This window comes from Schistocerca nitens, chromosome 10, assembly GCF_023898315.1.
Source record: "Schistocerca nitens isolate TAMUIC-IGC-003100 chromosome 10, iqSchNite1.1, whole genome shotgun sequence".
Taxonomy (NCBI): domain Eukaryota; kingdom Metazoa; phylum Arthropoda; class Insecta; order Orthoptera; family Acrididae; genus Schistocerca; species Schistocerca nitens.
Window position 1 is genome coordinate 93,412,095 of NC_064623.1, and position 16,619 is coordinate 93,428,713.

Here is a 16,619-nt window from a genome sequence, read left to right on the forward strand (position 1 = left end):
TTTGGTTACCTTTGAAATTAAATAATTTTATTAAAATAATTTTGTGTAGAGCTGCCTATATATGCAAATGTTCTGTTTTATTTAAAATGTTAGTTTGCTGTTATGTAAACTGCTGACATTCACTTAGGATTCTTAGTTATTCTGTATGGAAAAGGTAGTGTGGTTCCCCTCGGGAACGGAACTTAGTAGCGCGCGCAAATTGTGGTTGGCTTAGGTGGAAAAGGTGGAACAAGAGTCAGTCGGGGACGAGATACCAAACTGTGAACTGCCCATGTAAAAGTTGTATATTGTGCTGGTTCCAAGAGAGGCTTTTACTGACGTTTTCCAATGCCTCGAATGGATGGACAAAGAGCTGGAATGATTCTGAAATTGGTATCTATCATCGCTACCGAGAAATGACAGAGTTCAGCAATTCGACCTACCAACATGCAATCGCCACCACATTGCGCAATCACTGCAACGGAACACTATAACAATGTACAGTGAAGGATCAGCTTATTGGATGTGTTAGTGTGCTCAAATATAAGGTAATTTATAACTGAAAGTAATAGTGTGTATTGTTATCTGTTATATTTATGCAAGTAGTTTGTTCTGCTCTGTCAGCTCTAATCTTACCGTGAACATATGCAGGCGTCAGAGTTCATTGCACTCACGTGTAGCAAAGTATAGGTTGTGTTTGTTCGTTAAAGTTACTCATACTTAATTTCTTGAACAAGAATGTCAATCATTCTCTTGCCTAATTAGGCTGGCGACCGTTTTCCTTGTTCTTTGAACAGTGTAGATAGGTAAAATATTGTATGTACTGTTCATTTCCGATAAGCCACCTCCGTTAGGTACAACACGGTCAACATAACAAAATTCGTCTCAGAGGGGAACACTGCTGTGTTGCTTTATACCATAATTGCTTTAACAAGATAGTTTTATTTCACGACCTGCCTCCAACTTTAAGGTTATGGTGTAGCAGTAGTAGACAGAAGTGTTATACGTGGCTTTTCCGTGACAGGACTATTTGTTCTGTTGGGGCATAGCACGCAATAAACCGTATTTGGTATTTGATTGTATAAGCTATGTAAACGTATTGCAGTGTTATACGTGGCGACCGTGACAGGACTACTTTGTTCTGTTGGGGCATAGTACTTAATAAGCCAAACTTGGTAATTGATTGCATAAGCTACGTGAATGCGGTTGCAGTGTTATAGGTGCTTGTCGAAAATAAACTTGTACACTTGTGACTATTGAAATCTCTGCCAAGCAATGGTTACGACATCGAAGTGAAGGAGAGAGGGCGAAATCAGTGGCTTCAAGGTCATGGGAATATTGCGTTGAGGGGAGTGGAGGAAGTGAGGCAAAATCTAATAGCTCAGAAAATCAGCATGTGTGACTGTGTCCTGAGCAGATTGAGCTGACAGCAAAAGCACACCCCTTGGGCTGTTTCGTGCGACGCCACGTAACGTCGTCAGAGGAATTCGGTGCTGAGCTCCTGTGACAGCTGACTCCTTGCTCCTTTCTATCGTGGCGACAGTACTAGGTCCAGCACTAATCTACGGCGATCCCTGGCTCAGAGAAGTCGCCTGGGCTGGGGCCCGATACATGTTCGCAGTTGCCTTGCTTCGGCAGGCTTGAATGAGTGTGAGTAATCGACCCCAACGAGCGACAACATTAGTCATGTTCGAAATGTCGTGCAACCTGCCGAAAACTGATTCGTGAGTGATTTTCCCTTTGTACTCCATATTCCTCGAGTATGACACGTCGAACGCCAGGGCCTCCATTTCTCTCGCTGTTATCGTTTCTTCACACACAGATTGTCTGCCACTACGCTTGCTGTATTTTAGACGTACGGGTGGTGAAAAAAAAAACGATAGAGACACCAAAAACAAAACACGTTAACATGCCTAGTGCGGTGCAGGAAATCCGTTGTCATTCGAAACAGCTTTCATTCGTCTCGGAATGGGAAATTACAGGTATGGTTTTCAAGAGAATCTTATACCACTCCTCCAGCAAAATATTAACTGAGATGGAGGTGGATAGCGATACTTTTATCGATCTCAGACATGTCCATCATTGCTGAAATAAATATTTTCCCTAAAAAAAATCTTTTTCGACATTTGTCTTCTGACTGGTCTGTTGCCTGCCATGAAATGCTTTCCCGTGCTAACCTCTTCATGTCAATAGCAATTGCAGTCTACGTCCTCAATCACATCTTAGATATATCGGATGATCAAAAAGTTTGTAAAAAATTTGGAAACTTAATAGACCACGGAATAATGTAGATAGAGAGGTAAAAATTGACACACATGCTTGCAATGACATGGGTTTCATTAGAAGCAAAAAAAAAAAAAAAGAGTCACAAAATTTCAGACAGATGGCGCGTCGTTTGGTGATGATCGTGTGCTCAGCCGCCACTTTCGTCATGTTTGGCCTCCGAAGTCCCCAGACCTCAGTCCGTGCGATTATTGGTTTTGGGGTTACCTAAAGTCGCAAGTGTATCGTGATCGACCGGCACCTCTAGGGATGCTGAAAGACAACACCCGACGCCAATGCCTCGCCGTAACTCCGGACATGCTTTACAGTGCTGTTCACAACATTATTCCTCGACTACAGCTATTGTTGAGGAATGATTGTGCATATATGGAGCATTTCCTGTAAAGAACATCATCTTTGCTTTGTCTTACGTTGTTATGCTAATTATTGCTATTCTGATCTGATGAAACGCCATCTGTCGGACAGTTTTTGAACTTTTGTATTTTCTTGGTTCTAATAAAACCTCGTCATTCCAAGCATGTGTGTCAATTCGTACCTTTCTATCTACATTATTCCGTGATGTATTCAGTTTTCAAATTTATACTGACTTTTTGATCGCTCGGTATTTCAAGCTCTGAAATCCCCTACGCTTTTTACGCTCTATAGCTCCCTCACGTACCATGGAAGTTATTCTTTGACGCCTTAATGCATGTATCTTGTTGTTTCTTCTAATGAGTGTTCTCCCCATGATCGTCTCCTCAACGATTTTGAGGAAATCATCCTCATTTCGTATGACGTTACCTAATTTTCAGCATCCTCCTATGACACCAAATCTCAAACGCATCCAATCTATTCCTTTTTCAGTTTTCCTGCAGCCTATGGTGCACTTGCAAACTAAGCTGTGATCCAAACTTCAGTCACCCGAGACTACCGTTTTTGCCTCTGTTGGTCTGCTTGTCATGTTCTCCTTTCTCCGTCCGTCAAGGCTTATTTCGCTTACAAGCTAGCAGAATTCCTTCAGTTGCTCTTCTTCGTTGTGCCCGATTGTGATGTTAAGTTCCTCGCTATTCTCGTTTCTGCTGGTCATTACTACTTTCGTTTTTCTTCCGTTCACTCTCGCTCCATATTCCTTACACAGTAGACTGTTCATTCCATTCAACAGATCCTGTAATTCTTCTTTAATTTCACTGACGATAGCAATCTCATCTTATCAATGATATCCTTTCACCCTGAATTTCAATCTCACTCCTCTTTTATTTCCGTCATTGTCTCTTCGGTATGCACGGTAGTCACAAACCGTCTGTAAAGGTCGTGAGGGTGTTTTACAGCGTAGGTTGCACTGAGAAATAACTATTAAGAAAAACAATCGATAAGATGCGCCGTTTCTTAGTTAATTAGCACTGAAGTTAGCTAACCAGGAGGTTGTGCGCGCAAATTCAAACGGCCAGCCAGACTTCTTCGTTTACTTTCCTAAAACCGGGCAAAAAAGCAACATGGGATGCAACACCCGAGCCAAAGGCCGGGCAGCCTCGTGCGCTGTCGTCTAAACCAGGGGTCTCCAAACTACGGCCCGCGGGCCGAAATCGGCCCGCGAGGGCCGGCAAACTGGCCCACGTTATCTGGCCGGACTTCCCCGGTATCCGGCCCGCCAAATATTTGAGGTGGTGCCTATACTGACAACAATTGAGTTTCGAGGCCTATCGCGACCAATACACCGCGACATTGTAGGAGCACTATCTTCACAAAGCGGAAGGTCATGGTTAAACTTGTGGCTATCCACAATAAACAGACCATTCTCCACGTGATAGTGAAAAAAAGAAAAAACGGTTAACAGACTAGTTTGGCGAAAACATTTTAAGTAAAACTATTCCTTGCGTTTTACTCTACTCACGAGTCTGGTGCAAGTCTTTCAAATGGTCGCCACTTCGGCGACTAGCCTTACTAATCAATCATTATGGAAGATGCTTCTTAAGCAAGGTTTCACTTTCTTTACGTATTTCGATTTTCAGATTTTCCTTGTCTCTTCGAATTCAAATTTTGATTTGTCGCACACCTACTAGTACAGCGCATAAAACAAAAACTCGTGCGACACTCGCAACATAGACACAATCACGCAACAGAACTATCAGATATATGCTCTGGCTTTGCTACTCGCTACAAGACTACATAACTAAAATTATTGTTGCGCTGCTTGAAATAACAATGCGTTGACATACTCTAACTCTGTTACGACTTGTAGTAATAGGGTTACTAACAATGATTTTGAGATTTCGTTAACTATGCAGGACGCTTTCGTGAAGAATGTGCAGTGACATACTTTTTTGTCGGTGAAATTCGCCAGAATAAAATTTGCCAGAAATTCGGTCAGGTACGTCCACCAATCAAAATTACCTAATTAAATAAAAATCGTAGTTTGTTTCAGTGCTAGCTATTCCCACAACCTTAGATTTTTGCGATTTCATCTTTCCTTTAGCCTTACTTTACGGTGATCATGGAGATCTATCTAGGGTTCTTTAATCCCACTAGGCAGATCTTGGCCCTTATGACTTCGTGGAGGAATCAATGTGGCCCGCACATTAAAACGTTTGGAGATCCCTGGTCTAAACTATGAGAACAATTGACGCTAAGTGTATCTAGCCGGCCGCTTGAGTTCTGCGCACTGCGGCCTGATTCGCTAACTTCAGTTCTAATTAACTCGTAACGGCGCAACATATCGAATTTTTTTCTTAACAATTATTTATCGGAGTAACCTATCCAGGAATTCCCTTACAAGACTCTTTCTCACCACCCTGTATAGACAGAACAGTAGTGGGAAGACTACATCCTTTCTAATCTGAACACACCGTTTTTGGTCTCCCGTGCTTGTTTTTCCGTCTTGATTCTTGTAGATGTTGCCCATTATCCGTTTTTTTCTCTACATCTTACAAGTATTTTCCACAGCATTTATAACTTCTTGTATCATGCCACATCATCGATCGCATTTTGTTGGCCGACTAATCCTATGAATGTGTCTTGACTTTTCTTAGCTCTCGCATCCATTATCAGGCGCAACATGATAATTGCCTCTGTGGTGCCTCTACCTTTCCGAAAGCTAAACTAATCTAATAGATCTTTAATTTCTATTTTCATTCTTCTGTATATATTTACATATAAAAGAAAATTTTGTGACTGACTGACTTGACTCACCACCGCCCAACAAAAAACGTTAATGAAATTTTTAACGTGTTGATTTTATACTTTAGGCGTGGTTTAAGAAAGGATTTTTCGAAATTAGATCCCCAAATTTTGAAATAGAGGATGAAACCGTTTTTGAAAATATTTTACTATTAAAGCAATTTTAAGCTAGAACTCCCCCCCCCCCCCCCCCCCATGAACCATGGACCTTGCCGTTGGTGGGGAGGCTTGCGTGCCTCAGCGATACAGATAGCCGTACCGTAGGTACAACCACAACGGAGGGGTATCTGTTGAGAGGCCAGACAAACGTGTGGTTCCTGAAGAGGGGCAGCAGCCTTTTCAGTAGTTGCAAGGGCAACAGTCTGGATGATTGACTGATCTGGCCCTGTAACAATAACCAAAACGGCCTTGCTGTGCTGGTACTGCGAACGGCTGAAAGCAAGGGGAAACTACGGCCGTAATTTTTCCCGAGGGCATGCAGCTTTACTGTATGATTAAATGATGATGGCGTCCTCTTGGGTAAAATATTCCGGAGGTAAAATAGTCCCCCATTCGGATCTCCGGGCGGGGACTACTCAAGAGGATGTCGTTATCAGGAGAAAGAAAACTGGCGTTCTACGGATCGGAGCGTGGAATGTCAGGTCCCTTAATCGGGCAGGTAGGTTAGAAAATTTGAAAAGGGAAATGGATAGGTTAAAGTTAGATATAGTGGGAATTAGTGAAGTTCGGTGGAAGGAGGAACAAGACTTCTGGTCAGGTGACTACAGGGTTATAAACACAAAGTCAAATAGGGGTAATGCAGGAGTAGGTTTAATAATGAATAGGAAAATAGGAACGCGGGTAAGCTACTACAAACAGCTTAGTGAACGCATTATTGTGGCCAAGATAGATACGAAGCCCACACCTACTACAGTAGTACAAGTTTATATGCCAACTAGCTCTGCAGATGACGAAGAAATTGAAGAAATGTATGATGAAATAAAAGAAATTATTCAGATAGTGAAGGGAGACGAAAATTTAATAGTCATGGGTGACTGGAATTCGAGTGTAGGGAAAGGGAGAGAAGGAAACGTAGTAGGTGAATATGGATTGGGGGGAAGAAATGAAAGAGGAAGCCGCCTGGTAGAATTTTGCACAGAGCACAACTTAATCATAGCTAATACTTGGTTTAAGAATCATGATAGAAGGTTGTATACATGGAAGAACCCTGGAGATACTAAAAGGTATCAGATAGATTATATAATGGTAAGACAGAGATTTAGGAACCAGGTTTTAAATTGTAAGACATTTCCAGGGGCAGATGTGGACTCTGACCACAATCTATTGGTTATGACCTGTAGATTAAAACTGAAGAAACTGCAAAAAGGTGGGAATTTAAGGAGATGGGACCTGGATAAACTGAAAGAACCAGAGGTTGTACAGAGTTTCAGGGAGAGCATAAGGGAACAATTGACGGGAATGGGGGAAAGAAATACAGTAGAAGAAGAATGGGTAGCTTTGAGGGATGAAGTAGTGAAAGCAGCAGAGGATCAAGTAGGTAAAAAGACGAGGGCTAGTAGAAATCCTTGGGTAACAGAAGAAATATTGAATTTAATTGATGAAAGAAGAAAATATAAAAATGCAGTAAATGAAGCAGGCAAAAAGGAATACAAACGTCTCAAAAATGAGATCGACAGGAAGTGCAAAATGGCTAAGCAGGGATGGCTAGAGGACAAATGTAAGGATGTAGAGGCTTATCTCACTAGGGGTAAGATAGATACTGCCTACAGGAAAATTAAAGAGACCTTTGGAGATAAGAGAACCACTTGTATGAACATCAAGAGCTCAGATGGAAACCCAGTTCTAAGCAAAGAAGGGAAAGCAGAAAGGTGGAAGGAGTATATAGAGGGTCTATACAAGGGCGATGTACTTGAGGACAATATTATGGAAATGGAAGAGGATGTAGATGAAGAGGAAATGGGAGATACGATACTGCGTGAAGAATTTGACAGAGCACTGAAAGACCTGAGTCGAAACAAGGCCCCCGGAGTAGACAACATTCCATTGGAACTACTGACGGCTTTGGGAGAGCCAGCCCTGACGAAACTCTACCATCTGGTAAGCAAGATGTATGAAACAGGCGAAATACCCTCAGACTTCAAGAAGAATATAATAATTCCAATTCCAAAGAAAGCAGGTGTTGACAGATGTGAGAATTACCGGACAATCAGTTTAATAAGCCACAGCTGCAAAATACTAACACGAATTCTTTACAGACGAATGGAAAAACTAGTAGAAGCCGACCTCGGGGAAGATCAGTTTGGATTCCGTAGAAATACTGGAACACGTGAGGCAATACTGACCTTACGACTTATCTTAGAAGAAAGATTAAGGAAAGGCAAACCTACGTTTCTAGCATTTGTAGACTTAGAGAAAGCTTTTGACAATGTTGACTGGAATACTCTCTTTCAAATTCTAAAGGTGGCAGGGGTAAAATACAGGGAGCGAAAGGCTATTTACAATTTGTACAGAAACCAGATGGCAGTTATAAGAGTCGAGGGGCATGAAAGGGAAGCAGTGGTTGGGAAGGGAGTAAGACAGGGTTGTAGCCTCTCCCCGATGTTATTCAATCTGTATATTGAGCAAGCAGTAAAGGAAACAAAAGAAAAATTCGGAGTAGGTATTAAAATCCATGGGGAAGAAATAAAAACTTTGAGGTTCGCCGATGACATTGTAATTCTGTCAGAGACAGCAAAGGACTTGGAAGAGCAGTTGAACGGAATGGACAGTGTCTTGAAAGGAGGGTATAAGATGAACATCAACAAAAGCAAAACGAGGATAATGGAATGTAGTCGAATTAAGTCGGGTGATGTTGAAGGTATTAGATTAGGAAATGAGACACTTAAAGTAGTAAAGGAGTTTTGCTATTTGGGGAGCAAAATAACTGATGATGGTCGAAGTAGAGAGGATATAAAATGTAGACTGGCAATGGCAAGGAAAGCGTTTCTGAAGAAGAGAAATTTGTTAACATCGAGTATAGATTTAAGTGTCAGGAAGTCTTTTCTGAAAGTATTTGTATGGAGTGTAGCCATGTATGGAAGTGAAACATGGACGATAAATAGTTTGGACAAGAAGAGAATAGAAGCTTTCGAAATGTGGTGCTACAGAAGAATGCTGAAGATTAGATGGGTAGATCACATAACTAATGAGGAGGTACTGAATAGGATTGGGGAGAAGAGAAGTTTGTGGCACAACTTGACTAGAAGAAGGGATCGGTTGGTAGGACATGTTCTGAGACATCGGGGGATCACCAATTTAGTATTGGAGGGCAGCGTGGATGGTAAAAATCGTAGAGACCAAGAGATGCATACACTAAGCAGATTCAGAAGGATGTAGGTTGCAGTAGGTACTGGGAGATGAAGAAGCTTGCACAGGATAGAGTAGCATGGAGAGCTGCATCAAACCAGTCTCAGGACTGAAGACCACAACAACAACAAGCTAGAACTACGGAAATTGATGTTTGGTCCCTCCGACACAAATAAAGAAATACATGGAACTTCCTGGCAGATTAAAATTGTATGCCAGACCGAGACTCCAACTCGAAATATTTGCCTTATGCAGGCAAGGGCTCTACTATCCGAGCTATCCAAGTACGCCTCACGGCCCGTCCTCACAGTTTTAATACCGCCAGTATCCCGTCTCCTACTTTACAAACTTCAGAGCAGATCTGCTGCAGACATTGCGAAACTAGCATTGCTGGAAGAAAGGGCATTGCGGAGGCGTGGCTTAGCCACAGCCTGGCGGATGTGTACAGAATGAAATTTTCACTCTGCAGCGGAGTGTGCGCTGATATGAAACTTCCGGCAGATTGAAACTGTGTGCTGTACCGAGACTCTGGATCTTTGCCTTTTGCGGTAGAGCATTTGCCCGTGAAAGGCAAAAGTCCCGAGTTCGAGTCGTGGTCCGGCACACAGTTTTAATCTGCCAGGAAGTTTCATATCAGTGCACACTCTGTTGCAGAGTGAAAATTTCATTCTGGAAAGAAATACATGTTTCAGCATTTCTGGAAATTTGAGCCCTATTGCGGTGAAACTATGGGAGAAAGTCTTTTTTTAAATAAGTAATTATTAAAGAACTAGTATCTTTAAGCTCCACCTATGAAAAATGGTATTTGACTTCTCGCTTACAAATAAAAAAATTATGTTTCACTGGTTTTGGAAATTCAGCCCCTAAGGGGGTAAAATGAGGTGAACATTATTGTGGAAATATTTCACTATGAAAGCATTTTTGAAACTAGATCTCTGAAAATTTGGATATGGCTTCCCGGTTAGAAACAAAAAACACGAAATTTTACGAAATTCAGCTCCCAACGTGGTGAAATAGGGGACGAAAAAATTTCGTTGCATTAAAAGATGCCTACGAAAATTGGTATTTGACTTCTAAAGAAATATGTGTTAGGGGATGAATGTTTTTTATAGAAACATCACCTCAACAACTCAAAAGGCAGGATTAACGAAAATCTACGAATCCAGCCACCAGAATCGCTTCCTGGTCAGAAGTACAGGGTGATTATGATTAAAGTTAAACTTTCAGACCGCTGTAGAAAGAACACCACTGGTCAGAATGACGTCTACTTGCAACGGAATATTATCGGAGAAGGTGGAAAACGTATGGCAGAAGAAAAATAGTTACAAAATGTAGCAATAGATGGCGCTGTAAGCATCATAATTTAATTCTGGTCGACTACAAATGACAAATGAATCATACAACAATGCCTAAGGTGTATGTATTACGTTAAACAAACTTTACTACGAAGTGTGCATGGGTGTAAAGGTGTGATGCTGTTAGTTACATAACCCCTTCTACCACGGCAAGGTCATATCACATTGGATGGCAAACATCGATTTTTAATTGTCCTGAGGCCAAAAACCGCATAAAAAGCATCAACCACATCGGTTTTTAACTGTCCTGAGGCCAAAAACCGCATAAAAAGCATCACTCAAAATCAAATCGGATTATTAATTTTCGTGTGACTGGTGGAGAACATGTTCAATATGCTGTCCACTGTTTTCTACAACAAGTTGAAATCGAGAAACAGCATGTTCCACAACTGATCGAAGTGCTTCTGGGGTCACGTTCAGAATGTGTTGTGCAGTGCGCGCCTTCAATGTAGCTAAGTTTGCAATCGGAACACCGAGCACAACGTCTTTCAGACAGCCCCACAGCCACAAGTCACACGGATTAAGATCAGGTGATGGGGCGGCCAGGCTGTAGGGAAATGGCGGCTGATAATTCTAGCATTTCCGACATGGCAGCTTCAGCAGCTGCTTAACTGGATTTGCAATGTGGAGAGGTGCGCCATCTTGCATAGAAATGATGCCATCCACACATCCACGGTGTTGAAGAGCTGGAATGACGTGGATGCGCAAAATACACTCATAGCGCTTACCAGTGACGGTACAGCTAACAGGACTGCAAGCACCTGTCTCTTCGAAAAAATATGGCCCTACGATAAACCCGCACCACACAGTGACCTTTTCAGGATGAAGGTTCTGGTTGATTTGAGTTTGGATTTTGCGTTGCCCATATTCGACAGTTCTGTGTATTGACAAATCCTGTCACATGGAAGCGGGCTTCGTCTGTCCACGAAATCATCCAAGGTCAATCATTGTCCACCTCCATGCGAGCAAGAAATTCTAAAGCAAAGGTCTCTCTTGCTGGCAGGTCAACAGGAAGCAACTCGTACACATGGGTAATTTTGAATGGATAACAAAGAAGGAAGTTTCGTAGGATTTTAAGCACCGTGCTCACGGATATGTCCAATTTTCGGGCAATTCTCCGTGCACTACACGTTCGCACCCCACCACTCTTCTCCTCCTGCATTGCTGTGGCCACTGCTTCCACTGACGTCGAATCAATTCGTTTCCTCCCTCTACCAGGTCGCACAGCAAACGAACCCATCTTTTCGAATTTCTGGATCATTTTCTCCAGACCCTCGGCTGTCATCGGACCGACGCCTTTTTTCAAACCCTTCAGTCTCCGGAATTTCTGCAGAGCGAATTGAGCACAGTCGTCATTCTTGTAATACAGCTTTACAAGCAGAGCACGATCCTGCATTGAAACAGTCCTGGCGAACGTCGCAGACGCGAAAGGAGGAAAAGCCGTGTACCCGGTGTGTTTATACCAACTAAATTGGGTCGTGGGTGTGACAGGTATTATCATTTACGTATTCTGACAGATACAGCGCCATCTATTGATAGATTTTCACCCTTTTTGTTGTTTTTCTGTCATACATTTCCCCCCTTCTCCGATAATATTCCGTAGCAAGAAAATGGCTCTGAGCACTATGGGACTTAATTTCTGAGGTCATCAGTCCCCTAGAACTTAAAACTACTTAAACCTAACTAACCTAAGGACATCACACACACCCATGCCCGAGGCTGGATTCGAACCTGCGACCGTAGCGGTCGCGCGGTTCCAGACTGTAGCACCTAGAACCGCTCGGCCAACCCGGCCGGCTATTCTGTTGCAATTTGACGTCATTCTGACCAGTGGTGTTATTTCTACACCGTTTTGAAAGCTTAACTTCGATTATAATCACCCTGTACATTCAGAAAACACTGTGCTTCTATGACCTTAATTAGCGTACAAAGTTTAGAAGACCTTACAATGTGCGGACAACATAGAAATTCTATTAAAGAAAAACACACAATACAGTGTACAGACTGACAGTTTAAGTGAGTGAAGCAGCGAGTGCTATGCTAGTTCCGAACGACATACTTGCCAGCAACTTGGACGCAAAACATGTTACCCTAATTGTATTATTTCACGCTCTTATCTGCCCTTGAAATATGTGGTGTCACCGCCAGACACCACACTTGCTATGTGGTAGCCTTTAAATCGGCCGCGGTCCGTTAGTATACGTCGGGCCGGCGTGTCGCCACTATCAGTGATTGCAGACCGAGCGCCGCCACACGGCAGGTCTAGTCTAGAGAGACTCCCTAGCACTCGCCCCAGTTGTACAGACGACATTGCTAGCGATGGTTCACTGTCTACATACGCTCTCATTTGCAGAGACGACAGTTTAGCATAGACTTCAGCTACGTCATTTGCTACGACCTAGCAAGGCGCCATATTCAGTTACTATTCTGAACAGATAATATTGTGAATCATGTACCGTCAAGAGCGACGTTCATCATTATTGGATTAAAGTAAAGTATCAAACTACTTACGTCCGCTTTCTGAATTCTAATTCCTTGTCATGTTCCAGACCCACGTCAGTATAGTCCTTCCCTCCTCACGCCAGCCTGCGTGAGCTAAAAGTAATAAAGTAACTGAGTTAATGGATCCACGATGAAGTTGAACAAGCGTTAGGGAATGTCCACCCCGAACAAATACAACGACCAATACAAAAAATACAGCGAATAATAACGAAAAAAAAGAGATAAAAAAAGGTTTCCGGCGTTGCTAACGCACACGTGTGTAGTAGCACTCGTCTCGGAGATAGGCCGGTTATATCCCTGGTTATAGTTGAAGTTTTCACAGACGTCAAGAGTCAGTGAAGTGGTGATGTTGAGTTGTTGACCACCAGCCTTTCCGCAAACGTCGTGAATTCCGTGGCGAGTGAGAATGTTGGTGGTGATCCTTACGTCATACGGGGACTTTAAGCTCGGCAGGCCCTTTGGCGCTATTCCAGAGAAACGGGCTGTGTGCCGGTGCTCCTCCATCCCTTCATACATGTTGTTGTTGTTGTTGTTGTGGTCTTCAGTCCTGAGACTGGTTTGATGCAGCGCTCCATGCTACTCTATCCTGTGCAAGCTTCTTCATCTCCCAGTACCCACTGCAGCCTACATCCTTCTGAATCTACTTAGTGTATTCATCTCTTGGTCTCCCTCTACGATTTTTACCCTCCACGCTGCCCTCTAATACTAAATTGGTGATCCCTCGATGTCTCAGAACATGCCCTACCAACCGATCCCTTCTTCTAGTCAAGTTGTGCCACAAGCTCCTCTTCTCCCCAATTCTATTCAATACCTCCTCATTAGTTATGTGATCTACCCATCTAATCTTCAGCATTTTTCTGTAGCATCACATTTCGAAAGCTTCTATTCTCTTCTGGTCTAAACTATTTATCGTCCACGTTTCACTTCCATACATGGCTAAACTCCATACAAATACTTTCAGAAACGACTTCCTGACATCTAAATCTATACTCGATGTTAACAAATTTTTCTTCTTCAGAAATGCTTTCCTTGCCATTGCCAGTCTACATTTTATATCCTCTCTACTTCGACCATCATCAGTTATTTTGCTCACCAAATAGCAAAACTCCTTTACTACTTTAAGTGTCTCATTTCCTAATCTAATTCCCTCAGCATCACCCGACTTAATTCGACTACATTCCATTGTCCTCGTTTTGCTTTTGTTGATGTTCATCTTATACCCTCCTTTCAAGACACTGTCCATTCCGTTCAACTGCTCTTCCAAGTCCTTTACTGTCTCTGACAGAATTACAATGTCATCGGCGAACCTCAAAGTTTTTATTTCTTCTCCATGGATTTTAATACCTACTTCGAACTTTTCTTTTGTTTCCTTTATTGCTTGCTGAATGTACAGATTGAATAACATCGATGATAGGCTACAACCCTGTCCCACTCCATTCGCAACCACTGCTTCCCTTTCGTGTCCCTCGACTCTTATAATTGCCATCTGGTTTCTGTACAAATTAGCCTTTCGCTCCCTGTATTTTACCCCTGCCACCTTCAGAATTTGAAAGAGGGTATTCCAGTCAACATCGTCAAAAAGCTTTCTCTAAGTCTACAAATGCTAGAAACGTAGGTTTGCCTTTCCTTAATCTTTCTTCTGAGATAAGTCGTAGGGTCAGTATTGCCTCACGTGTTCCAACATTTCTACGGAATCCAAACTGATCTTCCCCGAGGTCGGCTTATATCAGTTTTTCCATTCGTCTGTAAAGAATTCGCGTTAGTATTTTGCAGCTGTGACTTATTAAACTAATAGTTCGGTAATTTTCACATCTGTCAATACGTGCTTTCTTTGGGATTGGAATTATTACATTCCTCTTGAAGTATGAGGGTATTTCGCCTGTCTCATACATCTTGCTCACCAGATGGTAGTGTTTTGTCAGGTCTGGCTCTTCCAAGGCTGTCAGTGGTTCTAATGGAATGTTGTCTACTTCGTGGGCCTTGTTTCGACTCAGGTCTTTCAGTGCTCTGTCAAACTCTTCTCGCAGTGTCATATCTCCCATTTCATCTTCATCTACATCCTCTTCCATTTCCATAATATTGTCCTCAAGTAAATCGGCCTTTTATAACAATATTACACTGTAAAAGCACTCCTCTAGGTCATCCACACGAAAACGGTGCACACCTGATACTTCATAAAGGGTCGGGCGGAAGCAACGGTACACCACCTGCACTTGGAGCTTGCCATGTGTGGCGGTGCAGAATTCCTGCATCTGCTCATTCCCTACGCCGTCTCCTTACTGTTAGCGGCAACAGAATTTCCACCGTGCTGCTAGTTCCATGGAAGTAACAGTAAAGCAGTTTGGGAATGTACATGTACGTGCAAAATGGCACGAAATAATTTTTGTTGCTGAATCACGTAATGTCAAATGACAGGTGTGTCGGCCCGCCACTCTGTGCAACACGCGGTCTGCTTCCTGTTGCGTTACAGTCGGCGAAAGAACTGGTACTCAGTAGGTGAACACGTGCAACAACTGCCATAAACATCACAGCAACGGCGACAGCTTTTCAGAATAGATAAAACATGGCAAGAGTGTAAATATTACTAAGCAGTGTAACGTGAAACTAATTGCTATTACATGTCTGTTAGGAAATCGTATAAATGCCGGGACAGATACTATCGGACAATCTGGTTTTTTATATAAGTGCTGTAATGTGTAGAAAGTAATAAGAACATTAGTAGTAGCTACGTTGAGAAATGTAACTGGCTCAGGCGCTGCAAGCATCGTAATTATTGCGGTTATTTGTGTTTGTAAGCCGGCCGTGGTGACCGAGCGGTTCTAGGCGCTACGGTCTGGAACCGCGCGACCGCTACGGTCGCAGGTTCGCATCCTGCCTCGGGCACGGATGTGTGTGATGTCCTTAGGTTAGTTAGGTTTAAGTAGTTCTCAGTTCTAGGGGACTGATGACCTTACAAGTTAAGTCCCATAGTGCTCAGAGCCATTTGAACCATTTTTTTGTGTTTGTAAGCGGTCGACTGTGTGTAGGAGTGTGGATGTGGTTCCGGTGAAGTCAGCAGCTCACACGTGGCTGACAGCAGCATCAAAAATGTGTGGGCTGAGACTCCGGTGCCTCTCTATATAACCATTTACTAACGTTTCGTGCCCTCCTATGAGAGACGTCTTCACAGATAAAACCGGCTGACAGGCTTTTATGGTTCAAATGGCTCTGAGCACTGTGGGACTTAACATCTGAGGCCATCAGTCCCCTAGAACTTAGAATTACTTAAACCCAACTAACCTAAGGACATCACACACATCCATGCCCGAGGCAAGATTCGAACCCGCTACCATAGCGGTCGCGCGGTTCCAGACTGTAGCGTCTACAACCGATCGGCCACATCGGCCGGCACGCTTTTATGAAACCAGCGTAAGGCGACAGGTCGGATGATCGCAAGCAAGACGGAGTCGAAGACTTTTTAGACCATCGCCCCTAGCCAGTCAGCCCTGCCATAAAATTTTAATATATTTCCTTATCCCATTTAGAAGTGATACACTCTTGTATCTGTGCTGCAGTCTTTTTCTGAAATTACAGTAATTATCCTGGAAAAGTAAGTTTTTCCCAAACTTTAAAAACTCTTCCAAAGCACACCCTCATTTTGGAAACATTCCCCACGCTGTGGCTAAGCCATGTCTCCGCAATATCCTTTCTTTCAGGAGTGCTAGTTCTGCAAGGTTCGTAGGAGAGCTTCTGTAAAGTTTGGAAGGTAGGAGACGAGATACTGGCAGAAGTAAAGCTGTGAGGACGGGGCGTGAGTCATGCTTGGGTAGCTCAGTTGGTAGAGCACTTGCCCGCGAAAGGCAAAGGTCCCGAGTTCGAGTCTCGGTCCGGCACACAGTTTTAATCTGCCAGGAAGTTTCACATCCTCATCTACCTGGGAACAAATATTCCATTCACATTCAAAAATTCTGCAGCCGCGAAAATCTTGAGTATTTCACATTGCAGAATTACTGAATATGAATA